Raw genomic sequence first — 18,523 nt, forward strand, 5'->3', positions numbered from 1 at the left:
TGCTGTGGAGAGAGTTCTCACTGAAGAACCAGTAAGAGTCTATCTAAGGAGCGTGACTGAAGAACATACTTGTTTTTCTGCTCTGCTGTAGTATTTGGGGCTTGGGAAGCTGTGTTTTGGGAAAAGGCAGTGGAACTTTATTAGGCATTTTCCTGAACTTTCTACCTGCTCTTTCCTGGAATACTCCCTGTTTAGCTCTGGAGAGGTTCCATGCTTTGAAGAGCACAGACGCCAGAGCCCAGGCTGTTTTGATGATCTGTTGGCTCGTGAAAGAAGGTATTGTTTGCCAGGGAAGACGCCGTCTGAGAAAGAGCGCTTGAGGATCGTGTGACCGTCAGTGAGACAGGACAATGGTGTTAGCTAGCCTGAGCAGCTGAGCTGTTAAAAAAAATAGTTTTTAATTATTAATATCTGAAAATAACTGTGCGCCCTCAGATTCTGTTCTGTTTTGGTGGGAATGGGAAAGATAACATTATCCAGACTTAAACTTTCTTCTGTCTTAGGCTCCTACATGATTGGGGGCTTTCCACTGTGAAATGAAAACTGCTTTCTACATGACGTTAGCCACGGCTGAATTATGAGACGCATGCACTTTATTATTATTATTTCAACAATTTGGGTATTTTTTTTTTCTTTTCTGTTTTCTCAGTTCCAAAACAGTAATTGTGAAATCATAATTCCTAAGAAATTCTACTTCCATAAGGAGCACAGATACGTGAGTGCCGCAGACACACACCACCTGCCGCTTTTCACTGTCAATTTAATGAAGTGTGGCCATAGCGCTGGTGTGCGGTGGTGTGTCAGGACCCTCTCTCCTGTATTTTGATGGGTTGTGATAGCTGCTGATTTTTCCTGAGACTTTCTACTGTTGGATCCTCGAGTCCTCACTTGATGCTTAATTTGTGAGTGTGCCAGGTTCTGACGGTTGAGAGCGATGAGCTTGTACTCTTTCCCAGACCACTGTTCTCATCCTCTTAACAGTGAAGGGGGAAGTCTTCTTCTAGTGCCGTGGCGTCTTTCTACCTAGTTCTCCTTAAAAAATATATGATGATGGTTCATATCAGTCATCCCAGCACTTGGAAGGCTGAGGCAGGAGAGTCTAGACTTCAGGAAAAGCTAAGTACACAGTGAGACTGTCCTTAAAAAAAAAATTGTGTGCATATGTGGGGGGGGCACTGGGTGTGTAACTAGGCAAACTACTTGCCTAGCATATGTGAGACCCTGAGTTAAACTCCAGAAATACCAAGTAATTAAAACCATATTGTTACAATGTATTATAGAAAAAATTCAAATTCTTAAGTTATAAAGAAGGAAACAGTTATTGAGCCAATCATAGAAAAACTGCTGTTAAAATGTTGAAGTAATTACTTTCACATTAATTTTATATGCATGTATCTTTATTTATTTGGTTTTTTTTTCTGACTTTTTGAGACAGGATCCTGGCTGGCCTTGAACTTCTAATTCTCCTGTCTCCATCTCTGTGTGCACCACTGCATCCAGCAGCCCTGGCCCTTCTCTTGTAGAAAATACTTTAAACTGTTTGGAAGCCTGGGTCTATAAAACATAGTATGTGAGCACATTTTCCACATCCCAGATTATTCTTGGTAAATATTATTTAAATAGCTGCATAGTTTTTTATCTGGTATGTTTTTTTCTTGTAAAGAGTTAAAGGAAAATGTGCACTAAAATTAAGAAGCATGGTTTGAAGCTGTCTCCTTCCTTCTCTTTTCTTTTAAAAAGTTTTTTTTTTATTTCACACGCGTGCGTGCGTGCGTGTGTGCGTGCGCTCACATGTGTGCGCATGTCAGAGGCTGATGTGGGTGCCTTCCTCAGGTGCGCTCAACCTTACTTTTTGAGAGACTCTCTCACTGAACCTGGAACTTTGTTAAACTGGCTGGCCGGGGAGTCCCAGGTCTTGTCTCTCCCTCCTCAGGGGTATGGTTACAGGTATGACGTGGGTTCTGGGAGTCAAACTCGGATCTTCATACTTGTATGGCATACCACACCATCTTCCCAACACCCCTGTGCCTTTTAAATGAAAATGTTAAGGCCTTGTCTCATGTAGCCCAGGCTGCCCCTGAGCTCATGGTCTTCCCGCCTGCACGTCCCCAAGGATGGGTGTGTGGCTGGTTGTGTCACTGTGACACAAGCTGCAGTCATTTTGGAAGAAGGAACCTCAATTGAGTAAATGCCATCACTAGACTGGCCATTGCTTCGCCCCACACCCAAAAACTGGTGTGAGAGCTTCCCGCTCACTGTGTGTGGCCACCCCTGGGCTGGTGGCTCTGGGTTCTGTAAGAAAGCAGGCTGAGCAAGCCATGGGGAGTCAGTAAGCAGCAGCCCTCCATGGCCTCTGCATCAGCCCCTGCCTCCAGGTTCCCGCTCTGACTCCCTGCGACACTGAACTGTGATGTGGAGTGTAAATGACGTAAGCCCTTCCTCTCAAGATCCTTTGGTCATGATGCTTGACCACAGCAGTAGAAACCAGGACACCGGGCTACCCGACCTGCAGACCACACTCACCTGGCTATTCCTCCCCAATTTTAAAAATAATTAGTTTCAAAGTTTAATTGATAACATGCAAATTTTATGTTTACATACAAAAGACTTACTCTTTGCAAAATTTCTGTAACAAAATGAACATATATATGTTATAGTATATATTAGAAATTCTTTGTATAGCAGCAATTAATTAGAATAATTATTTTAATTGGCTATTATTCATTGCTATTAATTCAGTAAAATTTTCAAACAATCAACTTTTATCCCCACTTTAAAAATAAAAACAAAACAAAACCACTGCGGGAAAAAAATGTTCCCTTTAAATTTAAAGTAAGATTAGCGCTTCTTTTGCAACTGGCTTTTGAGTTTATCTACTTGTGATGTAGTCTCAGGGTATTCTTGACTTTCCTTGACCCACCAGACTGTATAGGACAAGAAAGGCATGGCAGTCAAGGAAACAGAGCCAGATGGTCCCCATTAAGGTGCCAAACCTCCAGCAGAGGTAGATGCCACACAGACAGACAGACAGACGACAGACAGACAGGGCGGGAAAACTGCTTCGGTTTCACTAGCAGGTTTTGCCAGTGCGTAGCAGGCTTCGCTCAGCCTGGTGCAGCAAGTGTCTAGATGGTCGGCGGCCGCTGGGCAGTCGGGGAGGAGGCAATAGCACCGGCCGGGGCTGGAGGTTGGCAGACTGCTGGGGCTGTCTGATGAAATCTACTCTTTGGCATTCTCAAAGTTTTTCAAAGGAACCCGAGGTAAGTTATTTAACCTGTGTTATTGGTTTACTTGGCTCTTAAAGGAGAGTCATAATTAAACCAGAGCCATCTGCCAGAAGATCTTAGTGGTGCTTTTCAGCTTGAAAACTGAAACCCAGTCACAAAGCCATCTCTTAAAGATCTCGCTGCAATCGACTAAATATTACTGTGGCTTGTTCTTCACCCAAGGGAGTTGATTTGGGGAAAAGAGTGTGGTTAAGAACTCTGTGTCCCCAAGACATCTGTGCAGCTGCTCCTGAGCGTCATTTCTAAAAGTGACAATAATATCAACTGTTATACAGATAAGAGGGAGGCTGCACATAAGAGCATAGCAGTGAGTTAGCCTTTGTGAGATATCAGATACTGCGGTGTTAGGAGCTCCATGGCAAGGCACGGACTCCACTGTGTGGGCATGTGGCTGGATCATTGGGTTTTTGTAGTCTTAGAACAAAGTTGCTTTCCTTTCTGAATCAATTACAGTCTTGTGCTCTGAACTAAGCTTGGAAATGCAAATCTTTATTAAAAGATCTCCAAAGTCCATTGAATTAAACAACAACAACAAAAACGTTTTGCCCCCTCCTTCTCTTCACCTCTCTCTCTCTCCTTCCCTTCCTTCCTCCCTCCCTCCCTCTGTTCCCTTTTCCCTCTCCCCTTTCTTCCTCCAGCCCACGTGATTCCTTCTAGCTTGTTTCTCTCATTCTGAAAGCTGTTCCTACCTCTACATTCAAACGTAGTTCCCCCTGGTTTAATTTCAGCTCAAGAAAATGGGGATGATGTAGATTTGTATAGGTCATTTTTCACTCACATCCATGTATCCAGAACAGTCATGTGACCATAGCTAGCTGCAAGGGAGGCTATGAAATACACACTTTAGCACACAGGCTCTGTCAATATAGAATAGGCATAAGGAATCAGTGATGCTAATGGTGTAAAACCAGCCTGCCACCTGAACTTGTAAATAAAATTACATTGGGACACAGCCATGCCCATTGGCCTGTGGATAGTCTGTCTCCTTTCATAGCACCGTGGATGAGCTGAGGAGTTCTCTGAGACCGTATAGACTTCAAAGCGTAACACATTTACTATCTTGCCCTTCTCAGAAGCTTGCTGACATCTGCTAGATAAAATGGAGAAATGAAATTAGAGGAGTAACCAATAGAGTGTGCCACAGTCTGCAGCATGGTAAACAGAGTCAGACGTTGCTTTGAAAAGGCACAGCTGGGACTTTGTGCTTATGAAGACTGAGAGCTCACAGGAAGCTTAGTTGGTGTGCTGTTGAGGAAGCAGTGTTCAGGGGTCGATTTTTGGAGCAAGGCAGGAAGTTATTTGGTAGGGGTGAAGAAAGAGGGTGCAAAAAGTTGCTTTGGGGGAGCTAGAGAGATTAGCACTGGCTGCCCTTTCAGGGGACCTGAGTTCAGTCCCCAGCACCTACACCAGGCAGCTCACAGCTGTTTGTAATCCAGTTGCTTCTCTTGTGAACTACCTTCAAGGTGACATGCTGTATTTCAGGGGTGTCCTCCCTTGCACCCCACAGATTGTTGTGCATTTTTCTCTTGCTTCTTTCATGACTGGGGCTCAAGAGGGTGCTGATGTCATGCGGATGGATCCATAGGAGGATATAGACGGTACCTCTTTGCTACAGTGGGTCCATTTCCAAACTTCAGGGTGGGCCAGCGAGAGACACGAGGAGGAGCATGAAGGCAGAGTTGCCTGTGAGTGCCGGAACGCAGCCCAGGCCACTTGGAAGGACAGGCTCAGGGCACTTCCCACAGCAGGCTGCCAGGGACCTCATCCACAGCTGGTGTCATATGTGTCCCGTCATCTTTCCACAGCCACTAATCAATGGTACAAGGAGCTTTTACTTTGATAGGAATGATTGACCATGTGGGGTGCCAATCCTTTCTTCCTTAGTCTTTGTAACCAAGCATATAACGAGCAGACTAATATAAATAATGAAATATTTGCCCATGCTGGCCAAGAACAACGCACATCACTCACTCATCGCTTATTAATTAAAACCTGGTGAGCTTGGCGACGGCATTGGGAAGGCAGGTGGATGAGATAACCATGAACTTCTAAAAGGATCAACAGGAAAGATAGTCCCGGGGGTGGGGGTGGGGGGTTTCCTCTGAGTCCAGGTTGGTGCTTGAAGCACAAACACAGTGGGGCTTCCAGGTCCTGCTGACAGGGGCACCTGTCACTTAGGAAGGAAAGCCAAGGGGTCTTGTTCCTTATGCTTTTGTGAGTCGGGTAAAACAAATTAATGTGGAGTTTTCCTCACGCCTGAGTTAGGATGTCCGCCGGGATGGATGTATGAAAGTTTCTGACTTGTTTTCTTAGTCAATTTGCTAAGATGTACCCAGCAACTGGCTGAGTATTCAGCTGATAGTGAGTGCTCAATAAATGTTTGCTGAATGAATAAATGAGGTGGATTTTGGCACTTAATATCAGCGCTTTGTGGAAAATGAAAGAACCCGAAGCAGAATGGCTATTTTAAGAGGAAAAGACGAAAAGGCTGGTGTCTTCCAGGCAGCCTCCTTCACTCTGTCCTCTCCTCGTGTTCATGCCTCTCAGCATCTCTCCTGCTTTTAGAAGTTTGGAAAGTCAAGGCATGTAGCCTCCTTTTATGAAAAGGAGGACCCCTGTGGCGTGTAACAGCATTTCCCTACCCTTTGTAACAGACATGGATGGAGACTGAGTTCATGTTTAATCATCTAGAATTTTACAGCACTGAACTGTGGTGCAGAATGTAGTCTTACATGAGACGTTGTAAAATTTATAAAACAGCAAGAAAGTTCCCTTCAGAAGCTGTTCTGCTGTCTACTTTCTTCAAAGTTTGAGTTTTACACACACACACACACACACACACACACACACACACACACACGTATTCTTATAACACAATAAAAAATAAACAGTAGATTAAGGGTATTTGTGAACAAATCAAATATAAATCCCTTAATTCTGAGCTAATGTTTCTGGCCCAGATATGAGAGAGTCCACAGGAGGAAGATCTCAGAGAGAAACGCTTTGCGTGGCCAGGAGCCTTCCTTGAGGATGCAGCATCTGTAGTAAGTAGCTGTTTGCACTTTGCATCATGCAGACCAGTAGTTGACCATTTACCAGCCTGCACTTCGTCATGGGGGGAACAGTAAGACATCCAGCCCACCACGTCTTTTTGTCGGCTTCTTTATTTCAAAGCAGGGGATAATGGCAAGACTTGTGCCCAAAATTCATGAATGAGCTAGCCCACAGGAAACAGCTGGAAGAGTGTGGTGTGTAGTGAGTACTGCTCCCAACCATGACGGCTGATAAGTTTGTGACTGAAGGAGCTCATGCTGCACTGTAATGCTGCACCGAAGGTCGCCCGGCAGGGAGCATCGCAGGCGTGCAGGGTGGAATGCCCCTTGCAGAACTGAATTCTAAGGATTCCCGTTCCCTCCACCTGTTACTCCGTCTCCCAGCCTCTCAGAGGCCATCTCTGTGGCAGGAGCTAGGACATGCTATGCTGGACAGAGGGAAGACCGGGAAGTCAGACGGGCCGTTGACAGTAGGCCGGGACCTAGAAAAGGTACCACAGCCGACTGCCAGAGACACTGGGAAGAAGTGTTGCTTCTGCGTGGGTATGTGTAGCCAGTTCCTGCTCATTCACAGTGTGGACAGCATTTACTAAAATGGCATTTCAAATAAAGATCTAAATGTCCTTGTTCAGGGAGAGGAACCTCAGAGCCATAGCACAGGCCTTGTTTCTCACGTGAGATAGAGGTTTTATTTATTTATTTATTTATTTATTTATTTATTTATTTATTTACTTACTTACTTACTTACTTATTTTGGTGGAGTCCTTTAAGTATTGAATTTAAACTTGGGATAAACCTTTGATTTAAGCCGGGCAGTGGTGGCGCATGCCTTTAATCCCAGCACTTGGGAAGTAGAGCCAGGTGGATCTCTGTGAGTTCAAGGCCAGCCTGGACTACAGAGTGAGTTCCAGCAAAGGCGCAAAGCTACACAGAGAAAGCTACACAGAAAAACCCTGTGTGGAAAAACCAAAAAAAAAAAAAAAAAAAAAAAAAACCCTTGAATTTTTTTTTTTTTTTTTTTAAAAAGGTAAGAGTAAAACTCAATGGAAAGATGCTGACTCAGGATGCCTGTAGTCCAAGCACTTTGAAGGTGGAGGCCAGAAGATCAGAAGTTCCAGGGCAGCCTCAACTGCATAGGGAGTTCGGAGCCAGCCTGGGCTACATGAGACCCTGCCTCAAAAAGATCAAAACCTCCAAGGACTAAGGACAGCAGTGTCAGCACAGTGGCGTGTGCAGAGAGTCGCCAGGCCCCTCCCCCTCTCACCCAGCTACACTGACTGACAGAAAGGCCTACTTCTCCTTAAGTCGTTTCTAAAATTTTTCATAGCTCTCAGATCCCACGTCTCCTCCACTGTGGTATTCTAGAACTTACTAATATTCTCCCAGCTGTTCACCAGCCCCCTCAGCCCCTTACAATTGCTGTCGTACATGTCACTGAGTCTTATTAGCATCCACGTGTCGGGGAGAACATGTGGCACTTAACTTTCTGTCTCTGGCTATTTGGATGAAACATGGTGTCCTCCAACCCCACCAATTTCTGTGCCTATCATAGGATATCATTTTAATGACAATAGTATTTTGTTGCAAACTTTCATGAAATTACTACGCCGTATTTTCTTATCCATTACACTGATGGCCATCTAGATTGATTCCACATCTCGTGAATTGTGCTGCCAAAAACAAGCACTAATGGCGAGGACGGGAACATGGCTTGCTTACCCTGGTTTTGTCAGTGTATATTGTGTGCATGTGTTGACACATTGCACGGTGCCCTACAAATGCATGTGGTTGTCACGTGAACTGAAAAAAATTAACACGTAAGGAGTACATATGCTTACTCCTGTGGTTTTACCATCACAGTGTCCTCAGCTGTCAAACTGTAGCTGGCGAGTATGGACAGTTAACTCAGTAACTAAGAGAATGAGAACATTTAGAGAGGCCTGCTCTCGAGTTAAGCCTTATCTGACCTGGCAAGGGCAAAGGACGTTGGCTTCTAAGAGAAACGTCACAGAAACAGTGCGGTAGGCGGGGGACTGGCCAGGAGTGGGCCTCCTTGTGAAGAGCACCGCGTTGTTGATGAGGGGACATCGCACGTGTTTTCTTTCCCTTGTCACTGTCCCCCAGGAGAAAAGGGGTTGAAGGCACAGGCGTCTGCATTCAGGGGAAGGAATTCAGGTTGGACAAAAGCAGGGAGTGAGCAGCTTGCCTCGTAACAGACGCACAGATTCATAAAGACAGACAGACGAGTTGTAACAGTGAGGGCTGTCAGAGACTGTCAGATGCTCCTGACACCTCAGGTTCCTCCCTCCCTCTTCTGTGCTTAGAAACTGCTGAAAACAATCAGAAGGAATGAAAAACAAAAACAAACCAACCAGGGATTCTCAAACAATCTGTAAGAGCACGAGTGCCAGTAGCACCCTGGGAGGCGTGTGTGTGTGTGTGTGTGTGTGTGTGTGTGTGTGTGTGTGTGTGTGTGTGAGCTGTGTGTGTGTGTGTGTGAGCTCTGTGTGTGTGTGTGTGAGCTCTGTGTGTGTGTGTGTGTGTGTGGGGTGTGTGTATGTGTGAGCTCTGTGTGTGTGAGCTGTGTGTGTGTGGTGTGTGTGTGTGTGAGCTCTGTGTGTGTGAGCTGTGTGTGTGTGTGTGTGAGCTGTGTGTGTGTGGTGTGTATGTGTGAGCTGTGTGTGTGTGTGAGCTCTGTGTGTGTGGTGTGTGTGTGTGCTGTGTGTGTGTGTGTGCTGTGTGTGTGAGCTGTGTGTGTGAGCTGTGTGTGTGTGTGGTGTGTGTGAGAGCTGTGTGTGTGTGTGAGCTGTGTGTGGTGTGTGTGTGAGCTCTGTGTATGTGTGTGTGAGAGCTGTGTGTGTGAGCTCTGTGTGTGTGAGCTGTGTGTGTGTGTGAGAGAGGTGTGTGTGTGTGTGTGTGTGTGTGAGACCACTGCCCTGGGTAAGGGCTGATGCTGAGAAGAGGTGGCTGTTGTGTTACAAGTACCCTCCTGGTCCTGATTGACTGCTAAAAACAACTGTTGTTACTTTAAACAGATGGCCGCAGTTTAATAGGAAAGAAAGTAGATGTGAGATGCATTCTTAATGTCTGTGCCCCTCCCCCAGGCTAAAATTAGCCAAATTTTATATGAGGAGGAACTTCTGAGCGTGGACTTTGTAGACAGAGCCGTGTATCTTGGTAGATTGAAAGCCAATGCAAAGGACTAAATTCAAAACAGAGCTTTGGATCTTTGGGTTATTAATTAGATTATAATATAAATTATTAATTATAATTAAAACAATTATCATTTTGAGGTGGGGGTATGTGTGGAGATCAGAGGACAACTTGAGAGGTCTCCCCAGCCACTTTCACGTGGGTTCCTGGGATCAAGCTCAGGTCGCCAGCCTTGTTTGGCAAATGAGTGTCTTTACCAACTGAGCCATCTTGCTGGTTCAGAGCTTTGGACTTTTAAAAGACGCTTAAGTTGTGGTAAAATATATGTGACCTAAAATATTAATGTCAAAATTGTGATGCATTAAGAGGGTGAGAGAGCATGCCAAGGTTATTATTTTATGTAAGTAGGTCTCTCCGATGTCCTGGGAGACTCCGAGTTAATGGCGTTCACATTCAGGAGCACTGAGGTATCAGCGAATGCACTTCTTTTCTTTCATTTCTGACATTGAAGATAGTATTTTGATAAGGAAATAATGAGCCAGCATTCATAAGTGACTGACTAAAGATTGCTTCTCAGTGTACAGACACTGCTGTATGTCAGCAAGCGATACCAACAATCGTATTAAGTCCCACAGATAAAGAAGTTAAGTTTCATTGTGAAACTCAGGGTCATGGGTTTTATTATCACTATTGCTTCTCGTTTGTGATTACTGTGCCTGGTTCTTATCTGGGGTCTGTGTGTCCTGTGTGCAGACCACAGACCGTACGGATTTGGTTACTTGCTTGTGTCTCTTTACGTGTTCTGTGTCTGCACACATGGGTCCTGGGTCATGGACCATTAGACGGCCTGGAATCTCACATAAACTTACTTCTGCCTGAACTTGTCTCTGTGACAGGAGTAGACTGGCACATATGAAATAATAAAAGTGGGGCTGTGGAGATGGCTTGGTCTGTAGGGTGTCAGCCGCACAATCATGAGGACCTGAGTCCGGATCCCCAGAATGAATGTGAAAAGCCCAGCCTTGCCTGAGGGAGCTGGGAACCTTAGCGAGGCAGAGGGTGGAGACAGAGGACCCCTGAATGGAGTTGGCCAGCTCACCTCGCCGACTTCATGAGCCTCGGTTTCAGTGACCAACACACCCTGTCTCAAAAAATACAAGCGCAGTAGAGGAAAGCACCCAAGTTCTGGCCTCTGTACCCACTGACATGCACAGGCACCAGCGCATGCACACACTTAGGCTAACAAGTGCTTATACTTTCACATGCCATACCACCACCACCACTCACGTACATGTATATACACAAACACACAAATAATAAAATTGTAGAACAGAGGTCAGCAAAGTGGACTGCTGGGCTTGTTTTGTCTAAGAAAGTTCTTTGTTTTGAAAAAAAAAAAAAAAAAGAATAAGCCAGGTGGTGGTGGTGGCCCAGGTCTTTAATCCTGGCTCTCAGGAGGCAGAGGCAGGTAGATCTGTGAGTTCGAGGCCAGCCTGGTCTACAGAGTGAGTCCTAGGACAGGATACTGTTGCACAGAGAAACCCTGTCTCAAAAGAAGGAAGAACATGAGACAGATAGATGTATTAGTTCGCTTTTACAAAACATGTGCTGCCGCCGGAAGACAAGATGCATGTGGAAGGGGTGTGGGCTCTCAAGCCGACACTGGTTCAGATCTTGGTTTTACCATTTCCAGTTTGACTCGGGCAAATTACTTAATCCCTCTGTCTCATTTTCGCATCTATAATTGGGAATAATTACACCCTGCCTCATAGGGTTGTGGTGAGGATTAACTTAATGTATAAAGTACTTAGAACAATGTCTGGGATTAATGAGTGCTCAATAAATGTTAACCAGTGTTCCTGTGGTGGGAAAAGTCCTAAAAGAACTCTGAACTAGTTCTTGGTGTCAGCTGGTGTGTGTGTAAGCATTCTAACCCACTTGGTGATTTCTGCATTAAGAAGGGAAGGCTGGTTCGGGTTTTGGGGTTTTGGTTTTTTAGGTGAATGCCTTACTGAAAAAAAAATCAAGTTGAATCTACACTCAAATGTGAGAAAATGCTTGAAAAAAGGGGAGACATAAACAGAGATGCTTCCTACATTAAGGGCAGGCAAAGCTCATTTGTGCTGGGCATGTTGACACACACATGGCCTCTCATCTCAGCACTCTGGAGTTGCAGGCAAGAGACTGATGTGGTCCAGGCCAGCCTTTCCTATATGGTAAAGACCCTTCCTCCAAAAAAGTAAACACAAAAGTCGTTTGATGTACTTTGGTGAAGCAGAAGAAATGGTGTGGAAGTGAGAGGTGTAGAAGAGAGAATGGTGGAAAGAGAGGGAGGGGGATGAAACAAGAGGGGAAGACCCAGCTGAGGGAGGCTGGAGGCTTCTCAAGGATGCCCAGTGTCAGCATCCGCATGGACCGCTCCGTGTCCAGTGTAATCACTCTGCTTCCAAGGAATGTGTGACTCCTTTTGTTTGATTCTTTTCTGTTGCAGAGATAAATTTTCAGCATCAAGTAACCATACACTGTATATGTCACCTCAGAACCCCCCATGAATCCATAATCATCACATTTTGCATATTTAGTTTTTAGGACACCTGGCTGCTAATCATAGCCACTGTTATCATCAACATTTGATCAACATCTGAGTACCTTTATCCTCTCTGATAGCTCTGTTTTCTCACTTGGGACAAATGGTTATTTAGAAAATGTAGAAAATGCTTTTTAAAATTTAATGAAATATGGTTCTCTCTCTCCTTCTCCCTCTTCTCACTCTAGCTGTGTATTCTGTTGATGGATACTGGACTGGAGTGATGAGTGGCCAAGGCTGGGTATTTGATGATGTCAGGGACTGGAGTAATGGCCTTGCATGAGGATTACACGGTGAAGCCTCACATTGATTACCTCATCGTATTAGCTGATGGAGACGTTCAGGAGGAGGAGATTGCAGTGCTTTTAAGCTTGTGCAGCTCCCAGGATCTGAGCCTAAGAGCTTGCTAATTGTCATCTCCCAGAGGGACCATGTCAAGGGTGGTGGTGGTTTGGCCTGCTGAAATACATTGTGGGACCCTGTTAGGGCATTTCCCCGTGTCCTTAGGATGATTTAGGAAATGTTAGGACTTACAGATCAACTTGAGTGTTCTTTTGTAGCGATGACAGACTTGATTTTTTTTTTATTGTTGAGTTTTGTCCTCCACTACTGGAGTTTGAGTTTGCCGAGGCAGACATGCTCTGCCTTTCATTAAAGCACCACCCTTTATCTGTGACAGTAGTGGCACTTGTCGGTACTCAATAAATATTTTTGGAATGAGTGAATGGATGAATGGACTAAATAAATATAACCATTGTTCCCAATAAAATACCTCTCCCAGATGGAAGTAGGTTGCCGGTTGGCATTATTTTACATCTATTTTTGCTAGGAAGAATGTTGTAAATTTTGAATGATCTCCATTGAACAGATCCACAGTTGAGTATGCCAAAGGGAAATTCAACTACAGCTTTCATGTATTCATAGTTTTGCTGGGCAAATGGTGACTGACAGGATGGTTAGATGCAGCCGTCCAGGCAGTGACCCAGGCTTCAGTCAGAAGTCGTACCCTCTAAGAAAATCTGAGAGCACTTTTAAAAGGTTGCTGTTCTCTGTGTTCTAAGATGATAAAGCAGCAAAAACTAAAATTTGTTGAACCTCTCTTTCAGACAGAGTGAATTATAAAATACCATTGACCATTATGTCATGCGTCCTTGGAAGCCTGACTTCCACACCCTTTCTTGGGCCCTGGGTAGAGTAAGGTGAGCACACCAAGGGGGAAGACATGCTCTAGGGATTTGCTGGCTCGTGTATGAGGCTTATGAGCCCCCATCTCTGAGGGAAAAACGGGCAAGGAGTAGATTTCAGCAGCTACCTGTGCAGAATGGCTGAGTAAGTGCATGCGTGTTGGGGGAGGGGTACATATTAGTTTTCTGTTGCTCTGATTACAGAAGAAGGGGTTTATTTTGGTTTATACTTCTAAATGGATAGAGTTCGTCATGGCGGGGAAGACACGGTTCCCAGTGTCAAGAACATGAAACTGTGATCACATTGTAGCTACACTCAGGAAGCAGCCAGAGAGAGAATGGGAAGTGATGTCAGAATAATCATCTCAAAGCCTGACCCCAGGGACCCACTTGCTCCTGCAAGGCTTTGCCTCCTGAAGGTGCCATAACGTCCCCAAACAGCGACACCATCTGGGGACCAGGAGCCTATGGGGGACACTCATATTCAAGCTACAACTGCTCTGGGAAGGCAATTGATTGGTGAGTTGGGAGCCTGTCTGTGAGAGCATTTTAGTGACACGAGGCAAAGGACAAGGACACTGACACCTTGGGGCCCGGGGCCCGTGTCTGCCCTCACTCCTGTGCTGCTGTGCTGACTTTAAATTGATGCAGACTTCAAGGGAAACAGTGTCGCGCTGGTACAGCAGATGGAATTAGGGACAGTGCAAGGGCTTGAGGAACAGCAGAGAAAGAAGAAAAAGCTCGTGTTGCCAGGAAGTCGGGCATTTGGAGATTGAGGGAAGAAGGAGCAGTGTGAGCGTGTGGCCTGAAGCCTCTCCAGCCGAGGGAAGCCGCACCGGGAAGAAGCGGAACGGGAGTTAGAAAGCCTGACCGGAGGTCTACACTGACAGGTTGCATGAAAGCAGGTTGTTTTACTTGTGAACACATAGCTTCTTTTCCTTCTCTGCTCCTTTCTTTCTTTCTTTTAAGCATATTCACCATAAACTGAATTTTTCACAGATGTTTCAAATTCTCCTTTGGTTTAGGTGAGTTGAAGGACAGAGGAAAGAAAAATACAAATACAGGCCAATTTCAAAAGCCGTTCTTAGCCCAGCAGTGGTGGCACGCGCCTTTGATCCCAGTATTCGGGAGTCAGAGCAAGTGGATCTCTGAGTTCAAGGCTAGCCTGGTCTACAAAGTGGGTTTGGGGACAGCCAGGGCTACACAGAGAAATCCTGTCTCAGGAAACAAACAAAAAACAGTGCCTAAGTCCAGTGGGCATCAGAGCAATGGAGGAGCAAGTCCCTGGGAGCACCCTGGTGGAGGGGAATTAGTCTGCCCTCCCCAAACACAGCGGGGCAGAGGATGGTAGTGAGGTGAAGAGGTGGGGGTGAACCAAGGCTGACCGGAAGGGGAGTGGGTATCCACAAAGAGAAACGGAAGCCTGGGCACACGTCTGTCCCCTGAGACAGCAGCCACGATGCTTCCTCAGGAGCCCTTCTGTACCACTTGACGTTTTGACTTTGGGCACGTATAGATTAATAGAGCAGCTTACGGTGAAGTTTGCATTCTGCGCATGTTATTTGATGTGCTAAGAGCTTGGTAGACAGTACAGACTCAGTCTCTGCCCTCAATTTGTTTACAAATTATGACTGATGAGAAAAGTTTAATTCAGAACCTATAAAAACACTAACGCTGTAAAAAAAATAATAATAATTTTTGGAGTCAAACCTGAGTTTGATGCCCAGAACTCTTGTAAAAAAAAAAAGCTGCAGTGTGTTAGTGCACACCTGCAATTTCAGCACCCCTGCTGTGAGACAGAGGCAGGAGAACCTCCAGGCTCTGGAGCCAGCCAGCCTGGAGTAGTGCGTAGTGATAGCGTGGAGAGACCCTGCCTCAAAGACACGAGGGAGGTGAGAACAGACTCCCGAAAGTCATCCTCTGACCTCCACACATATGCACAATCACATTTATAAAAATTCATTCTTGAATTAACGATTTGCTCGACTTTTTTTCACTATAATTCCTTGGGAGTGGCAGTGGCTCTTCCCTGCTTAGCCCGGTTCGCTGTCTAACTATAAATACACCACTTGATGCAAATCAGATCTCAAATGCAACAGCTGCCGCTTCTGTGTTTTGTTCTTTGTTACTCATTTTAATGAATAATTTGAACTGACTCCAGAACATGAAGTTAGACGTATAAGCATGCTTTAAGACTTATATCATGTATTTCAAACTGAGTGGTGACATCATTCTCTAAATATAGTGAATTTTAAGAAAGTGAATTATTCGCGCTGTTTTCCCCACCGTAAATAATTTGGCAGGAAGACAGAAAAGAGACAAGGGATAAAAATTAACTCAGGGAGCTATATCTAAGAACAGAGGGCTGGGGACACTCCCCCACCTCCTTCCTCCCGACAGCAGGACCTTTAACTGGAACAGATCTTTCAGGATGCCTTGGCTGAGATTTGCTTTTCTGGTAGCGATCCCAGGCAATGGCAAGAATGTCCGTCTGTGTGTTGTAGTGTGTCCTGTTGCTGAGGGGTTTGGATTCAGAGGGAAAAGAGAAGCGAACAGAGAGGGTGGATTCAGCCTTCTCCCTTCCTGTCCGTCTTCCATGGCATTCACGGTAGTGAATGAACAGGAAAGCAGGAAAATTCAGTTTTCTCTTTCTATATCCTGGGCATTTGCTTGATAAGGTGGTGTGTGTACTCCATCTACACTGATTTCACTGCCTTCAGAAAAGCTGGTCGGGGTCTGTCCAGCTAACACGGCATCCATGCAAGGTGTGGTTACAGAGAGCATTAGCGGCTGACTGTGTTTAGATGAGTCCAGTGCATTCCACGGATGGTGATGCAGTGGCTAAGTAAATGCTATTGTGTGCCTTGATTCCAGTTTCAGAATGTTTTTATATACCTTTTCTCACTTGACTGTTGTACAGTTCTAAGAATTCCGACTGCTGCAGAAGGAGTATTATGTGCTCTTAAATATGGGGGAAATCTGGAACCGCCTCAGGAGACGGAGATAACCATGCATTCTGGTTGCCTAGGAACAAAGAAATTGAACCACCCATCATTGAAGGGCAGAAACTGCCCAGTGCTTGGGCCTCCCCTTCGGGCACCGTTTCTCTGTTTTACTCTGTCCGTGCCTCTTGTATAGCTGTGGCTGTCTGTCCTGGGAACCGGTGTCACTAGTCCCCGGGGTGGAGTCCCCATCTGGGCTGTGTACACGGCCAGCCGCCCTGCCTGTCATCCTGTCTGTCAGGAACTGCCTGTGGATTAGTGGGGATCTCTAATATGACAGGAGCTGCTGGTTTCAGAAGGCAGCTGTGGTTGAGGATGAGGTCATAGGCAAGCCACACCCCCTTCTCCACAGAAAGATCCCCGCAGAGATAAATGTGCGTCAGGAGGAGCCGCACACCTCGCCTGCAGCCATCCCTAGCCAGTGTTCGATTCTCTCTGCCTGAGACCTCCAGAGCCCTCTTTATGGAAATGTTTTTATTTTAATTCTTCATGTTTGGGACATCTGAAAACCGAAAATAGGCCAGCCTACGTCGGCCTAGATGTCTTCTCTGTGAAGAAATCCACATAGTAACTAGATACAATCTAGAACGAGGGCTTTTCCTTACTAGGTAATGATCACTGTCCAAAGGTGCGGGAACAAACAGCTTGACCAGGCTGTAGATGCGTTTTGTCTCTGGGTCAAAGGTGCTTAACCAGGAACCCATAGTCACCTTTCTTTTCTTGAGTGACTGATTTGTAGGAGATGGAAGCAACCTCTGGCTTTATATTTCATTTCCTGCCCCAGGGCCGTTTGGTTTTCAGATTTGTTTTGTTTGGGTTTTTGCAGTACAAACCTGTTTTAAGCTTCCCCTGTTTCTGGGCACTCCACTAGGGGGCAGACATGTCTTCATTCCTAGGCCCCAGACACTTGGGGGCAAGTCTTTCTACTTAGTTATGTTTCAGATAGTGATTTTTAGTTTGTTTTTCCTATGTTTAATTCTCTACAGTTTAAATCTATACTATTTCATTGGCAGTTCCTCAGTTTGTTGACATAGTATCTCTTGCTTTTCTGGTACATCCATCATCAAGCCACTTAATGATCACCTATTGGTGACTGTCTTTTTTTTTTTTAAGGTTTATTTATTTATCATGATACAGTGTTCTGCTTGCATGTATGCCTGCAAACCAGAAGAGGGCACCAGATCCCTTTACAGATGGTTGTGAGCCACCATGTGGTTGCTGGGAATTGAACTCGGGACCTCTGGAAGAGCAGCCGGTGCTCTTAACCTCTGGGCCATCTCTCCAGCCCATTGGTGACTATCTGATGCTCCCTGTAGCATTCACCTGTGCACGGAGACATTAATTCACACGTCGACACTCCATTTGGTTGGGTTTTGAGAGAAGAGCAGCAGTGAGAGAGGCAGGAACCTGAGTACACACAGATGGTAGCTGTGGTCGTCCTGAAGGCCATTCGGCGAGGGGACCACACTGGGAGGGAAAAAGGAATTCTCGATGGCGACAGTGCTGTGAAGTTTCTAATTTCCATTATTCTTTGCAGACTGCCTAGAAGGGCAGGCCTGCTGGTGCACATGCACTCTCAGTGCTCAGGAAGGTAATACAGGAGGCTTGGGGGTTCAAAGCCAGCCTACACTATAGTGGAACCCTGTCTCGAAAGACTAGAGACTGGGGGGGTAGCCCACATAGAGGACGTGTCTAGCTAGCATGTACTGGGCTGGTAAAGCTCCATCCAAAACAGGAAATTCTAGCAGGTAGCTGCTTGAAAGCATGTATGTGAGTATGAATGAAAATTGGATCCAAATATGGAAAATACACCTATTGATGGTTGTGGTTTTATTATAGCTACCCCCTAACTTTTCACTTTTGCTGTTAATTTCTTCAAAGTAAATTGTTAAAGAAAACAGTACTACCTGCACAACATTAACTCAGAACACTTTCCTGAAACACTGGACGACCTTCAGAAATGAAAAGTCCACCAAGGTCCTCTAAGAGAGGCAGATGTTTGCAGTTTCTTACTTCCAAGAAGAGGGCTGAGCTGTGAAAAAAGTTTCCTCCTCTTGTTTTTTATAGGGATAAAATTTAAACCAACAGTATCTGACCATTTATCTCACAGTACCATACTGATGAGATGCTTAGTCTGTCTTTGCATGGCTCCCCTGAGATCCCACCGAGGACCAGTGTTAGGGTTTTTATTGGGAAAATTTTCCCTGGTTTGATTGAGAACATCCTGCTTCTCAAGAACAGAATTAGAAGCTTGCCG

The 18,523-nt window shown here is 45.4% G+C and overlaps 1 protein-coding gene across 6 annotated transcripts in view; it reads left to right on the plus strand.

The window, feature by feature from the left end:
• The window catches only part of Gab1 (GRB2 associated binding protein 1), a 110,140-nt gene that overhangs the window by 44,709 nt on the left and 46,908 nt on the right, over positions 1–18,523 (plus strand). The window lies entirely within an intron of this gene.

The sequence above is a fragment of the Peromyscus leucopus genome, chromosome 5, assembly GCF_004664715.2.
Source record: "Peromyscus leucopus breed LL Stock chromosome 5, UCI_PerLeu_2.1, whole genome shotgun sequence".
Taxonomy (NCBI): Eukaryota; Metazoa; Chordata; class Mammalia; order Rodentia; family Cricetidae; genus Peromyscus; species Peromyscus leucopus.